This window comes from Artibeus jamaicensis, unplaced genomic scaffold (genome assembly GCF_021234435.1).
Source record: "Artibeus jamaicensis isolate MK-2021 breed Jamaican fruit bat unplaced genomic scaffold, CSHL_Jam_final contig_64, whole genome shotgun sequence".
Taxonomy (NCBI): domain Eukaryota; kingdom Metazoa; phylum Chordata; class Mammalia; order Chiroptera; family Phyllostomidae; genus Artibeus; species Artibeus jamaicensis.
The window spans coordinates 4,319,358-4,334,943 of record NW_026521911.1 but is presented as its reverse complement, the minus strand read 5'-3'; positions in this window follow the sequence as shown (position 1 = coordinate 4,334,943).

The following is a 15,586-nucleotide window of genomic DNA, read 5'->3' as shown; positions in this document are numbered from 1 at the left end:
TCCCCGAACCAGCCCTCCCACAGTGGGAGGGCCAGCACGGGGGGCCTTGCCCTGGAGGCCAGGAGAGCCTCTGTGCCTTCTCAGGGTCTGTACCTTCTCAGGGAGGGCCGGCCCCTCTTCGGCACTGGTCACAGCCCCTTCCAGGAGAGCAGGGGTGGGCCCTTTCCTCTGAGCTCCTCAGCAGACCCATTTAACTCCTTAGGCTCAGCAAAGGGAGACACCTAGAGTCACATGGCCACTTGGAGGGGCCCAGAGGCCCACCAAGTTAGGGAGTCACCAGCTGGGCCAGTGTTCGAGCTCCTTGAGGACCCTATGCACACTCACAGGCCTCAGCCCCGGGCCACTCATCACCTTGTAGCCTGACCAGGCCCCGCTGGTGGACAGGCGGGGCGCCTAGAGGTGTGCAGGGAGGTGGGCGGGCAGAGGGAGTCTCCAGAGAAGAACCAGAAGCGGTGCTGAAAGGGGTTTGGAAGAGGTGGGTCTGGAGGAGCACCAGAGAATGGTAATGGGAACCAGAGGCTGTGGGAGGGGCTGCTCTGGGCTCACCCCAGCCTGCTGGCCCCTGGAGGTTCGGTTGGGACACTGAGGCCTGGCCCAGCAGCAGAGCTCCCCCTTGGCTCCTTGACCACTGCCCAGCACCCCCCACCCCACACCAGATGGTCCCCACAGCAGAAGGGTACGGGGTTAGCCAGTGCTGGCAGTCGGGAGTTTGTGGGGTTTTGGGATGGGGCCAAGCAACATCAGACGAGTGTGTGAAGCTAATAAATAAAGTCAACATGATAGCTTAACCTGCTGAGGAGGATCAGGAGTCACCCAGGATCAAGACAGACAAATGAGCAAATGAGTCCAGTGTCCCTGGCCAGCTGGGGCGCGGTGAGGCCGTGCTTTCATGACGTTTGTTTCATTGGTTCCTCACAAGAGCTGCGGGATGAAACAAGTATTTCCTGATTTACAGATGAGGGCACTGTGGTTCAGAGATGTTCAGTCATTTGCCCAAGGTCACACAGCCAAGAAAGGACAGAGCAGGCACTCGAACTGAGGTCTACAGATTTCAGGTCAGGGTCCTTTGCACTGCCTTTCTCCCTCCTCACCCACACTGCCCACCCTGTGGGATTTCACAGGAGAATGGGGCTCCGCCCTGGCGCCCCAGTGGCTCAGCAGGGAAAGATCCTGGCACCAGGAGCGGGGTGCTGCTCTAACGCATGGGCCCTTGTCTCTCAGGAGGGTGCTAGCGGCTTGCTTGGAGATCGACACAGCCCTCTCCCCAAGGCGTCCACAGGTTACTTTCTTCCCTCATGTCCTTGAAATTTGCCCATTGGTCCCTACCTTTGCTCTCTCCCCCAAAGCTTACCCCCACAGAGGACAAGGGGAAGCCAGTGAAGCCCCCGGGGACCACGAGGACCCAAACACCCAGCTTTTCCCTGAGGGTCATGGGGAGCCACAGATGGGTGTTGAGCAGGGAGAGATGAAGTAGAACCAAGCTGGATATGAAACCCGAAAATACAATGTTTTAACTCCAGTTGGTTAGGGCCTCTGTCACCCTCCACGTTGCTCCCACTGCCCAGCCTCTTCTGGAGCAACTCTGGGTGTTTTGGGAATCCAAGGGGGAATTGAGTGAGGTCTCAGTTCCACTGGGGCTTGCGGGGGTGTGTCTACACGGTCCAGGTCCCTTGCGAGTGTGGTGTCGTCAGTGCTGGTCCTCCTGGGGTGGAACGGCTTCCAGGGACACTCCTCCCGCCAGGCCCACCCGGCGTGGTGCCACCGAGGTGCAGAACCACGTGCCACATTGTGACATCAATGTGTCCTCGTACAAACCCTTGAGCTGGCAGCATGTGGGCAGTGGGGGAGAAGCAGTGTGCGAACGGACGGAACCAGAAGGCGGTCTGTGGAAAGCTGGCCAAGCATCGGACTGTGTAAGGCTCTAACTGATCTGACTCTGGCCAGTGCATCCTCAAAGGGAGCGTTCTGTCCAGGCAGGGAGACACTCAGTAGGGCAGCGCTCATTTTTGCTCTTTTCTGATGACAATTACGCAAGATAGAATTGGGTGAGATGACTGGCACGATTTGTTTCTCAGTAAGGGTTCCCCACATTGTGCAAAGCTTTAGGACTTTGAACTTGATCTGCCCCTGGTCTGTCTCAGAGGTCTTGCTTGTAACTTCTACATTACGTTGTCTCTGGCTATAAATTGTGTGACCAGAACTAGGGGCTCCCTGTGATCCAGGTACCCCCAAGGCCTCACCTGTCTTCTTGGAACCTCTGTCTACATGTTTCCCCCAACCCCATACACTTTAGGGGCTGAAAGCCTCTCCTTCCCGGGCCTCCCCCATCGGCGGTGCATTTCTGCAGGTAGTGATGAGGTGGTTGGGCCAGGGCCAGCGCCCAGGGTCTCTGCAGAAGCAGAGACTGGGCTCCCACCCTCTCCAGGCCTCTGCAGCTGGACTGCACATGTCCGATAAAAGCCCTGGGAGGGCAGACCACAAAGGAAGCGAGTCTGGCAAGCCTGCACTTCAGTGAGGGGTCCCTCAGGGCCAGGGTACCTGTGTCAGAGCCCCTGCACCCCTTCCCACCCCTCCACACGTGCTCATCTTCTCTCTGGAAAGCCCGGGCACCTGGGCCAGCAGCCACACCTGTGCGGAGTAAACATCTGCCTCCTCGTGACCTCCACCCACCCACGGGGCGTGGGTCCACCCCTTGGATCGAGCAGCAGAAAAACTCAACCTCCCCTTCACCATCTGCCCATCCCTTTACTCTTACCCGTCCCTCATGGCCCTGGTGAAACATCGCTTCTCTTCGAGGTAGGTTTTCCCTGCTCCCCATCTCACCTCCAAAGTCCAGGGGCCCCCACACAGGGCAGTGCAATTATCCATCCGTGTGTTGCAGACTGGAAGGTCCTGGTGGGGGATAGGAACTTGCTCTCTGCGCCCCAGGGACCAAGCAGCAGAGGGAGGTCACTGAGGCCGGGCTCAGCAAAGGTTTGCCAGCTGTCTGCCTCCCTTGTCTTGCCAAGGGAAGAGGGCAAGGCCACACGGCAGGTTGCACTCCCCCCGGGGTGTGCCTTGTCGGCTCCTGGGGCAGACACCCGGCTCCTGCCCTCTGCCGCCCCACAGCATCAGGCTCCCCCCTGACTTCTTCTTTTTTTTTTTTCAAGATTTTATTTATTTATCTTTAGAGGGGAAGGGAAGGAGAGAGGGAGAGAAATATCAATGTATGGTTGCCTTTCGTCCGTCCCCTGCTGGGAATTGGCCTGCAGGGAACTGGTCTGCAACCCAGGCATGTGCCCTGACTGGGAATCGAACCACGATTGTCTGGTTTGCAGGCCCGTGCTCAATCCACTGAGCTACACCAGCCAGGGCTCCACCTGACTTCTCATCAATATTTCTGTGGCTGGCCACAGCCTTTTTTATGAAAGCATGCTTTCCTCACAATCCGTGGTTCCCTCGCACTTTTCTTCATAGTCTCCCGAGAGGACTCCTTTCCTCCTCTTTCTCCCACCTCTAAATGAGCCCCAGGGCTCAGCTCTGAACCCACTCGCCCCACCCTGCAGTCTCTGACTAGCGCCTGTGCCTCTGGTCTGCACACGCAGCCGACCGACACCTGCCCGAGCGGGTCCGACGGGCCTCTCAGACCGAGCGGTCCACCTGAAGCCAGGTTTCTTCCAATAAGCCCGCTTCTCCTCTTCTTTGCATTATATTCCCCGTCCTGCATCCGTTCCAGCCTAGGTTACCCTCCTACCCCTCAGCATCCACCGGGCTTTTCTTTTTAAAAGAAAAAACCAACCACCTTATTGAGATATAATTACACAATAAACTGTCCCCATTTAAAATGCACTTTCAGTTCTAAAGCCAATATAATCCTAACACATGTCTTGATTATTGGCTACTGTGATCTGCCCAGTACTGTTCCATAAATGTTTGATGAAGCTGCAGTTTGTTATTCACTTTTCTTTGATCTCTAAAATAAATAAAATTAAAGAATTAGAAAAAACAAAAGGTACTTTTATAATTCTGATATTTCTCAATGTACCGAGCTTTTTACTGTCACTATAAATTGTTCTTTATGCCTGCTGACAGCCTCATTCTCAAGTCTACCCTACCTAACCTGAGTGCAGCCACTCCAGCTGCCTCATGCTTACTGTTTGCACCGTCTCTACTTCCACCCTGTTACTTTCAGTCTGTCTGTGTCTTCACATCTAAAGTGCGTCTCTTTTAGCCCTGGTTGGGTAGCTCCGTTGATTGAAGCATCGTCCAGATGCACCAAGGTTGTGGGTTCAATCCCTGCTCAGGGCACAAACAAGAATCAACCAGTGAACGCATCAATAAGTGGAGCAACAAACTGACGTTTCTCTCTCTTAAAAAAAATCAATAAAAAATATAAAGCACGTCTCCTTTAGGCAGTCTAAAATTTATTCTTGCCTTTTAAAATCCAGTCTGACAATTCCTGCTTTTTTATTAGAATATTTATTGGATTTGCATTTACTGTAATTATTGAAATAGCTTTGCATTATTTATTTTTTTAAATTTATTTAACTTTGCTAATTGTTTTTTATTTGTCTCAGCTGGGTTTTTCCCCCTTAGTTCCTTCTTTCTGGCTTTCTTTTGTGTTAATAAAATATTTTCTAGTATTCCATCTTATTGGCTTTCTAGCTCTATCTCCTTGCATAACGTTTTATGGTTGTTCTAGAGATTACAATACACACTTTATTATATTTATATGTATATGATATGTGCGAAACCTGAGTGGGGGGAAGGCACAGATTAAGAAGGGCTTCTGGTGGTTAACTGAGCTCAGCTGTTAAAAAACAGCCCAGCAGCAGGGGGTCTGTCACAGAAACCGCACTTCGTGGAGAAGCCCGCACTGAGCTGCCTGCCTGCACTGTGTCTGCCAACTGAGGCAGCCCTTACACAGCAGTTCCTTGAATCCTATCTCAACCAACAGGACCAAGGCTTTCCCCATCCAATTGGAGCTGCACAGCTCTGGTCAATCATCACAGCTCTGTTCTGACCAATCAGGATAGTGCCTTTTGGACCAATCAAAGAGTGAGGATTTGGAGTCATCATTTGCATGAGGTTGGGCCAATCTGGAACCAAGGGTGGTGACTCCAGTCCAGATAAGCCAGCTGCCCTCTGGCTCCAGGGGCACAACTTCCCTTTCCACCAAAGACTGTGTTTCTTCTGTCAAAGAAGAGCAGTGAGGAGCGTGGCAGGACCGTCTAGTGGGAGGGGGCCCTGGCCCAGGGCCACCTCAAAGCCATGCAGTTTTTACAGCTGTGCTGTATTACAGTTGGGCTGTTTTGCACTGAATAGTTTCTTTCTTAACCATACCCCAAATTGGGGAAACCTATTGGCATTGAATTGGCGCCCATGACCATGGGTTGACACATGCATGCCTTTATCAGAGTCTACTTAGAGTTAATGAATCACTTTATGTAAAATTTAAGACTGTTGCAACATATATTTTCACTTATCCCCCATCCCATTTTCCTTAATGCTATGTTGTCAATTACATGTATACTCGTATTTTATAACTCCATATATACATTTTTAATTTGTTGATTTCAGAGAGAGGAAGAGGAGAGAGAGACAAACAGAAATATTGATTTTGTTTTTCCACTTATTTACGCATTCATTGGTTGATTCTTGCAGGTACCCTGACTGGAGGTAACCCAAAACCTTGGCGTATTGGGATGATTCTCTAAATAACCGAGTTACCCAGCAGGGCAATATATATAGTCTTTTTAAAAAATTGATTTTAGAGAGAGAGGAAGTGGGGGGAGAGGGAGAAAGAGATTTGTTGTTCCACTCATTTATGTATTCACTGGTTGCTTGTATGTGCCCTGACCAGAGATCAGACCTGCAACCTTGGTGTATCAAGATGACACTAACCAACTGAGCTACCTCGCCAGGGTCTATACATATATATAATACACACATACACACACACACGCACACACACATATACATTTTAATTGACACATGCTTTTTATCAATTCCAGTTCTCTTCTTTCCTTACTATAGATCTGAGTTCCCTTCAGCTTGAAGGTTTTCCTTTAGCCATTTTTTTTTGTCATGGTGTTCTGTTGACAAATTATCTCCTTATTTTCACTATAAAATGCCTTATTTCACCTTTGTTTTCTGGCCTCCATTGTTTCTAAAGAAAAATCAACTATTACCTGTATACTGTTCTTCTGTATGCAAGGTATCTTTTTTCTTTTCCCCCTTTTTTCTAGCTGCTTTCAAGATTTTCTCTTTATCTTTGGCTTTTATCAGTTTGACTATTAAGTGCCTAGAAATGGTTTTCTATGTGTTTTCCTGCTTGGGATTTGTTGAGATTCTTAGCTCTTAAAGTTAGCTTTTCACCAAATTTGCAGTTTTTGCCCAGTATGTATTCAAGTATCTTTTCCTGCCCTTTCATCTCTGTCTCCTCTCATGGCACTCAATTACACAAACTTTGGACCTCTTGATATCCCTTTTAAGTGTGTGTGTGTGTACACACACACACACTATATATAAATATAAATATACAATATATATAATATGCATTATATATATGTTAAAGATATACATATTAAATTGTTGGGAACTGCCCTGCCTAGTTCAGAAGCTTTAACCCTCCAATGCTAACACTGAGTAAGAGACCTTGAGACCATAAGCCACTAAGGAGACAAAGCTTATCTCCCTGGAAGGGGTGCCACCTCTGCTCCCTTTTACTTCACCCTGCTTGGCGCCGGGGCAGATGACTGTTTAGCCAATGACCAGTAAGTTTCCTCAAGGGAGGGACAACCTAAGACAGGCATGGTTTCAAAGGAGCCATTAGGGAAGGACTTGGGAGCCTATAGCAAAAGGCGGGTGATGGACCCTTGCCCCTCAACTTTGACATAGCCTGAGTCCTCATTCTGTCTGTAAAAAGTCTCCTAATCTCTTAGTTGTCTTACTTCCCCTGCCTGACTTAAGCCTGAAACAATGCCGGAGGTGGGTGCAGTCCTGTGCTGGAATAAGCACTCAGGCCTGAGAAAGAATGCATGAAATCCTGTGAAACCTGCTTTGCTAAGAATGCCCTCATTTTAAATCATAAGGGTCCAAGCATGAAATGAGTTTGTTTCCCAAAGTTTTATGGCCCTTTAGCTAACTGACCCTGACTCAGAATAAGCCCTCATAGTTCTTTGAATGTTATCTATTGTTTGATCATTTCTGCCTGACAGTGATGAATGAAGCTCTTCCTTGGGGTAATGCTCCCAGAAAAGCAATAAAAGCCTGTCCAGGCAGGGGTCGGGCGCTCTCTCACTGAGTGGCCATGTCGTCCCCTTTTCTCCACAGGACTTCTGTAGTCCATGTGTATTTGTTCATCTGATCCACAGCATACGGACCCTGCTGGACGAAGTCCACATCATTACACATATAAAATATATGCTAAAACCTAAATACATATATATATATTTGCATTTCTTTGTTGAGATTCCCTTTCTCTTCACTCATTAAGACCACTTTTTCCTTTAAATCTTTGAATATGTGTTTTTTTAAGATTTTATTTATTTATCTTTAGAGGGGAAGGGAAGGAGAGAGGGAGAGAAACATCAATGTATGGTTGCCTCTCGTGCATCCCCTGCTGGGAACTGGCCCGCAACCCAGGCATGTGCCCTGACTGGGAATCGAACTGTGATCCTTTTGTAAGCAGGCCCGCGCTCAATCCACTGAGCTATGCCAGCCAGGGCTTGAACATGTTTTTTATCATTTGTATGAAAGCTGCTTCGAGATCTTCCTTTGCTAAATCTAATATTTGTGCCTTGCTCTGTGTCAGTTCTCGTTTACCTTTCTCTCACCTGAGTACAGGTCGTGTTGTCCTGTGTCTTCGCAGTCTAAAAACTAGACACTGAAGTCATTCTGGGTGCCATTGTGCTTTTTGATGACTGTTGGTGTCCATTCTGGTGGGCAGTTAGCTTGCCTAGATTCAAACTGCCGACGGCCTCCACAGTCTGCAGCATCGCCTCTCTCTGCTCAGCGCCTGTAGCTCCTAGCTGCTGCTTCCTCAAAGTCTGGCTCCCCGGGGTCTCCCTGGACCTCTGTAATGTGGCGATCCTCCGAGTATTTGGACAGTTTATATTCAGAGTTCACTGCTCACTTTCCTGTGTTTCCATTGTTTCTGTGAATTCTCCCCTAAATTTCCAAGGGCTCTGTCAGTCTTGGGTTCTGTCCTCTGACACCTCATGCCCTCAGGGTGTTAGCTTTCTGCTGTGTGCCCAGACTCGGGCTGGGAGGTTCGCTCAGTCTTTCTGAGGCGGCACACCCACAGGTCCCCCCAGGCTGGCATGGCCCTGACTTTCAGGGGCAGCTTCCTCTCTGGTCCCTGCCTATTTCGTCATCAGGTCCTTGGACTAAAGATACGGACTAATAGGCTAAAGGTACGAACAGTTCACGCTCAGATTTGGGGTCTCAGGCCTTCTGCAGTTCTCTTACTTCCAGAATTTCCACCTTAAATTTCCAGCTTCTCTTACAGCTCGGAGCTCCTTTCCGCAGCCCACGGTGAGGCTGTGGTTTCCACCCGCCACAGCACTGGGGTCTGGGAGCACCACCCCAGTTACCTCTTTCAGTTGCAGTTTTTCAAGGGTAAAAAAAACTCTTCTTCAGCTTCATTTGTTTTGAAACCCTTCCCAGAGCCTTTAAATCATTATTTTAAAAACATTGCCCAAATGTCATAATTGTTATCTGCAGAAAGGTTCACGCAAGCTTCTCGAAGTTTCTCCCACTGCATTCTTTGTAAACTGCTAGAGCACGTCAGTCCCCACACTTAAGGCCCTTCGATGAGTTCCCACTGCGCCAAAGGTAAAGTCCAAAACCCCTAGTGAGAACTGGGACACCAAACAACAAGAAATGTATATGGAGACTCTTTTAAGATTAAAAGTTCCTGTTGACCCTATGGGGTTGAAGACATTTTATTTATAAATAATATTGCCTACACAAGTCTGTGCCAACATAGGGTCTTTCCCTTCCCCATCCCCTTCCTGGGCCCTGGCCCATGTGGAGGCCAGAAAACAGGGGGTGAATGTGGGGAGGTGGCCAAGGTGAAGCGAGGGACAGAAGCTCTTCCAGCCAAGAGGGGCCCCAGCGGGCGATGCAAATGATAGCGCTGCTGGTGGACGCTTTGCCACCAGGATCCAAAGCCCCTTCCTTCTGCCCAGGCCCTCCAGAGGGGAAGTGAGGGGAAGGCACTGTGTAACCCAAAGGAGGAAGGAAACCCAGGAGTGAAAGGCGTCTGGGAGGGGAGAGGGCCTCAAACAGAACAACAGGCCAAGTGCAAAGGCCAAGGTCGGGTGCATGACTGCAGCCCCTCACACACCTCAGGGTTGGACAGGTAGGGTCCAACCCTGACGCAAAGGCCATTTACACTTCCTCTGGACTCCTTGTGTGTGTGTGTGTGTGTGTGTGTGTGTAATTTTTCTGCAAGGAAAAATTGCTTAGTATTGACTGCTCCACCTTTCCATTTTTACTTCCAAGAATCTTTCACAAACAAAAAAAATTAAATATAAACTCACATTTCTATTTCTCCTACAACCATAAAGCCAAAACAAGTTGACAAATGAAAACCACACAAAACTACAAAGCCAATGAAATGGATATTTGTAACGTGAATCTGACGTGACGGATGATGTTTCGCTGAAACCAAAGCACCTCTGACTCTGGCACCACCTGCCACATTGCAGGTTCTTCAGCCTTTAAAACGCCCCCACTCCTGTCTCCCACCATTTCTCTCCCTCTGAACTTCTGGGGCGCTTTGGTTCAGGCCACAGGCCCTGGCGTCATTTGGGCTCCACTCCACAGGAATGTGTCGTTATTTGTCCAGTGGCCTCCTTTGCCCTGCTTGACGGCAGTGAGAGCGGAGTAGCACTGAGCCAGTGTTTGTCATCCCTTAGACCCCTTCCCTTGCCCCACCATTCACGGCCCCCCAGGCAGCGTGGATACGGTTCAACACAGCAAAGGGAATGGAAGGCTGAGGTCCTCCAAGGCCAGGCTTTCGTCGTGAGGGCAGGAGTTGCTGAGCAAGAGGAGGATTTGTGGGTTCTGACCAGATGGAGCTGGAGCCTCGAGAACTCTGAGTGTCCAGCCATTAAAAAAGGGAAGCAATAGAGGAGAGAAGGCCCCAGGCCGTGATGATGTAGGAGCATTTTCTCCACTCTGAAAAAGGAAGTGGAAGTTTGAAGAGCTGCCGGGGGGGCTGTCTGACCCCAAACTCAAAAGGCTGGTGAGCCTGAGAAGGGCTGTTCCTCCCCTGTCCCTGCCCCCTTGGGGGTCGAAATAGGACACAGGTTGGGCCAGTGGCAGACAAGGGCCCGGCTGCCCAGGGTCTGCCAGGATGGTCTAGGCAAGTCTTCGTCCAGGCTCCACGCTCCGCAGGGAGATGTCCAGGCAGGCAGGCCTCCTTCAGTGGGCCAGCCTCAGGGCGGTGAGGGGAAATGGGCTGGGGGGCCTAGGTCTGTCCTCAGGGGAGCCAGGCAGATGGAGACCAGAACCACAGAGGGGCCCCGGGTAGTGGAGGCCAGCGCCAGACACCGAAGGAGCCTCACCAGGGGCCGGACTGGTCGGAAGTCCTGGACGTGGGGTCAGAGTGGCTGGAGGGTGGGGTTAGGGAGGACTTGAGAATTTGGACACTTACCCCAAAGAGGGTGAGAGTTTTCTGCAACTGGCTGAAGAGGGCCAACAATCTCTGACATTGTTTGAGGGCTGCCGCAGGGAAATAAAGTTCCATGTCTGCACCTCTGGGTTTTGACTGCCCATGCACACCTGAGATGGATGGTAGTGTCCCCCTGCTGGTGGACGGTCAATACCCAGAGGTGCAGGGCCAGCGTTAATGCGGAGTCCTAAGGGGCTGTCTAGAGGGGTCAGGATGCGTTCTCACTGTACCAATGTTAGAAAACTGGACAGGGGCGGGGGCGATGTCTGCGAACCCCAGCTTGAGGAAACCTGGTCATCGTCCCTCTCCAGCCTCATCACTCACTGCTCCCCTGCAGCCCCTTGGGTGCCTTTGAGTCCTTCCCGTGTGCCACGCTCCTTCGTGCTCCATGGCTTTGAACACCTGTTCCCTAGGACTGGAGTGGATTTTCTGGCTTCAAATATATGTTTTCATTTTACTCCCCCAAAGGAGGCTTGCCTGAGATCCCAGGGCAAAGTGGGTTTGTGACGCCACAGCCTCACGGTCACCTGTGGGTTTTCTTCATAGCACTGCCCCCTGCTCAGGAGGGTCATACCAACAGGGGGCGCCCAACCAATGCTAAATGGGTGAACGAATGAAGGCGAGGGGCGGTGCCTGCAGTGCAGACGTAATGAGCGTGACTCAAAGGTTCTGGTTTCACGTCCTAGCTCCGTCACATTCCAGCTCTGTGAACTCACTTCTCTGGGCCACTGAGCTGTGACACTGTTTTCTCTGGGCCTCGGGTGCTTCCTCTATGAAAAGGGCACTCAGCACACGGAACGATCTGGAAAACCCTGGTTGCGCCTTGAAACAGGGCACCTGCCGCTGGGAGCTGGGGGCCTCCGGGAGGCGACAGACTGGGAAACCTGCACAGGGTGCCCGGAGGGCTGGTGGGAAGTGCAGCGTGAAGCGAGCCGCAAATGCAGGCCACACTTGTAATTTAAAATATCCCAGTGGTCACATTTTAAGAAGAAAGAACAAACTGATGACATTAATAATTTAAAATTTATTTTAAATTTTACTTATTTCGACATGCCCAAAATACTAACATTCCAACATGTAATCAATATGAAAATTAGTAAGTTATTTACATCCTATCTGTGCAGTAAGTCTCTGAAAGTCACGGTGTGTTTTAGACTTACACACGTATTAACTTGGCCTAGCCACTTGTCACTCACTCGCTAGTCACACATAGCTAAGGTCTGTTGTATCGGACGTCACAGATACAGGTGTGATCATCTTTAGGGTCAAGCATTTGCCAGAATACTTCAAGGTGCCGTGTTCTTCCATCAGAAAGCACAAAACACCTGGTTTGCTCTCCTTTTTGGACACCAGCAGCCGTCGATGGTCATTGTCTCAGAGACACAAACACATAAGGTGCAGGAGGTGACAGTCTAACTCTACTGTCCCTTCTGAGTCTTTTTCCTGGGAACGTTTCTTTAAGGGAAACTTCTGCTCCCCAACCATTTGGCTCACCAGTGTGTGCAGCTCGGGCAGCAGAGGAAAGCCAAGCCACTGTTTGATTCTTTACTGAACAGCCCCTAGGGGGTGACAGCTGTGTTTGGGACCGGTCACTGTGTTTGCAGGGGGCAGAACAGGTCGGGGGGCAAGAGGTGGCTGAAGAGAGCTGGGGGAGGAAATGATTGCTCTCCAGGTGGCACCCCAGCCATGGTGAACCCCTGAACAGCCAGGCAGCCCACTCCTCTAAATAAACGTCAGGAGTCTCCTTCAAAAGGCCCGAGAAGCTCCCGCCACCCCCACGGTGCCCCTGCAGTCCTGGCCTGTGCCTGCATGGTCACTCCTGGCAGGCCCCCACCCCAGGCCCTCTCCCATCAGGGCCTCCCACCTTGCGCAGGCAGCTCCGTTCAGTCCTGCCCTCCTCTGACCCAGGTCACGCCCTCGCCACACCCAGTCTCCCATCTTGTCCACCCCTTACACTTTCTCTGAGGCTCCTTTTATTACTGGAAATTTCTACTAGGAACTTTCTCCCTTTTGTTGGCTCCTTCCATTAGCATCTACATAAAAATCCCCCTACTCACATTCTCCTGAAGTTTCCACTCTACTTTTCTCTGCCTCCTCAACAGGTAAACTTCTTGTAAGAGCTGTCTCCACTCGCTGTCTCCACCTCCTCAGTGTCCACTCTCACTGCCACAGTCCCCTGCACTCCTCATGCTGTGCCGTGCATGCCCAACTAGTCACTCAAGGAATGGCTGCACACAGGTCCTCGCGATTCCTTTTCTCTGGCCAGTAGTACTGCCTCCACGGAATCCCCTTGACCTACCTGTTAGACACAGCTAAGGTGAGTCCTCAAAGAAGCTTCCCCCGCCCCTCTGGCTCCCTCTCTATTGTATGTCTCCTGGACTTAAAATTTTTTTTTAATTCACTTTAGAGAGAGGAGAGAAACATTGATGTGTGAGAGATACATTGATCAGTTGCCTTGCACACGCCCTTTACCAGGGAACTGGCCTGCAACCCAGGTATGTGTCCTGACTGGGAACCAAACCCATGACCTTTTCGTTTGCAGGCCGGTAGTCAATCCAGTGAACCACACCAGCCAGGGCTTTTTTTTTTTGCTTTTGACATCATATTTCTGATCGTTGTGAATATGCATCCCTGCACCCTCTGGAAAGCTGTAGCACGTCTCCCCATGAGATGCTCATGAGCCGCCCAGCTGTTCCACTCCCTGGGCAGGAACACCCTCTTGATTTGTTCCTTCCTAGTGAGAGGCTGCTGGATGAGGGTGGGCTGCCTGGAGCTGGTGGGATGCTCCAGGAGGGAGCAGGCTATGGGCCTTCACAGCCTCGGGATGCAGGAGAGGACTTGGGGAGAGGTCAGGGCCTGTGGTCCCTACTGTGATCTCGGAATTTGCAGAATCCCTCCTCAGGGGCCTCTCTAGGGCTCCCCTGAGAGTGGCGATGGTGACACGCTGCGCGTGTCCTCCAGGGGTACCCTCAGCATAAGTGGTCTCACATAAAGCTCCAGTTTGGGGGGGGGGAGCACCGCACACTTGAGGCGTTGCTGCTGCGTCACCACAGAGAGAACGCAGGCGCCCCAGTGCAGATGTCTGCAAGGCAGGGGAGGGCAGCCGAGGCCCGGCCTGGAGCACGGGGTTTACCGCTCGGGATGCTCACTGAGAGTCTGTGATACCAAACCCAGCTCCAGTCTCTCTGGATCCTCCCACTGCTCTGCCTGTAAAGGTCACATGATGTTGACGCCAACGCTCAGCACGCTGGGCCCTCACAGCGCTCTCGGGGAACCAAGAGACAGACAGCGGGGATACAAAAACCCTCGGGTCCATGTTCTGCCTCCTGTGGCCACTTACTCGAACTTTGTGTCTACCATGTGCCATGAAGGTCCGGGCATGGTTGGGGCCAAGAAGTCAGGTGACCGACAGGCTTCTGGGAGCCAAGGACCAGGCCGGGAAGGCTGCAGAGACCTCTGTGGCATGAGCGAAAGAGCATGTGCTCTCCGCATACCAGGTAGCCTGGGGGTCTCCCTGCATCACAGTACCACAGTGTGGCCAGGCCCGTGACCCACAGACCAAGACATTTGTGGAAATACAGAGAGATGCTGAGATTTTTTTTTGAAGAATAAACTATTTCCTAAAAGCTAATTAAGAAAAATTTTTGCAAGTAACTTTTGAGAGAACAAGCTTATCCCTTAAAGCATCAAAACTTATTCTAACCATTTTGAATAATATACTACCTTAAAATATTTGATGCATTTCCTATTGAACTACCATTAATTTATCCTTTTTTCCCAATGACAGAGGGCTATCCTCAGAAAGTCTCATTCAAGCTGAATTTTTAAAGCTAACTCTTTAAGTTTTGCTGTTATTGCTAAACCCTTGTGTCAAGGCTCGGAGTAGACAGTGGCGTGGCAGTGCGTACAAAACCCTGCGCAGAAGCAGTGGCTGTTGAGTGGGTTGGCCCCAAATTTCACAACAGGGGCGGGTCCTCGCCTTTCCTGCCAGGCTGAGCCAAGTTGTGAAGAACTGACCCCCCAGGGCAAGCGGAGCCTGGGTCCAGGCCCCGGGAAACCCTGAGCCCGGGCTGAGGAGAAGCACGAGGCTCAGGGAGGTTCAGCGCCTTGCGGGGCTCGCACAGCCCGGGAGCGGCAGGGCTGGGCTCGGCGGGGGCTCCTCACTCGCGCTGCCCAGGCTGCGCGGGTGTGCCTCTCTGTCAGGTTGCCCGCTATTTCTGTCCGCTCCCACCTCCATTCCTTCGGAAATGGCTGCAGGTGATGTCCCGGGGACTAAAAGGAGCGGTTAGAGCTGCGCTTTGTACGAAACCTAAGGCTCCTCTGAGCCCGGCCGGTAGCCCCGTGCAGGGGCTTGTCTGGCCACAGCCACTTCACAAATGGCTGGAGTTTTCACTGTCATCATGCTTCACGACCGTCCTTCTTCTGGATTGCTGACACTGCCGGCCTCTAAAAAGCGTGAAATTATTTCACAGACATGTATTTTTTATTCATTTAAAATCCACAAGGCTGAGCTGTCTACCTACAAAACTGTAATTAGATGCGCTAAGAGTAAAAAAGGAAAAAGAAAGCTTCTACCTACTCCGAGAGCTCTGGGCACTGATTCAGCACGCAGCGCGGCTGTGGGAAGCTGTGTTAGGGGTGTCTCTGGATGAGGTGGGCCAAGATAAGGTCATCTGCCAGGTGTTAAGAAACGTGAAAATTGAGCTAATTAGGCTTCTAGGCTGGGTCTCCAGGGTCCAGGCCACCCACCAAACACCTTGAAACACTCGTCATTTGTTTAGAACTTCGTTTTTTGCAAGTTTCAGTCCCGACACACTTCCTATGTGAACAGAATGAGCACTGTATTTCAACTGTTCCACCCAAGCCTGATATATATGATGCAAGAAATCCGTGTTGAAGGACTAACTGCTCCCAATGTGCATG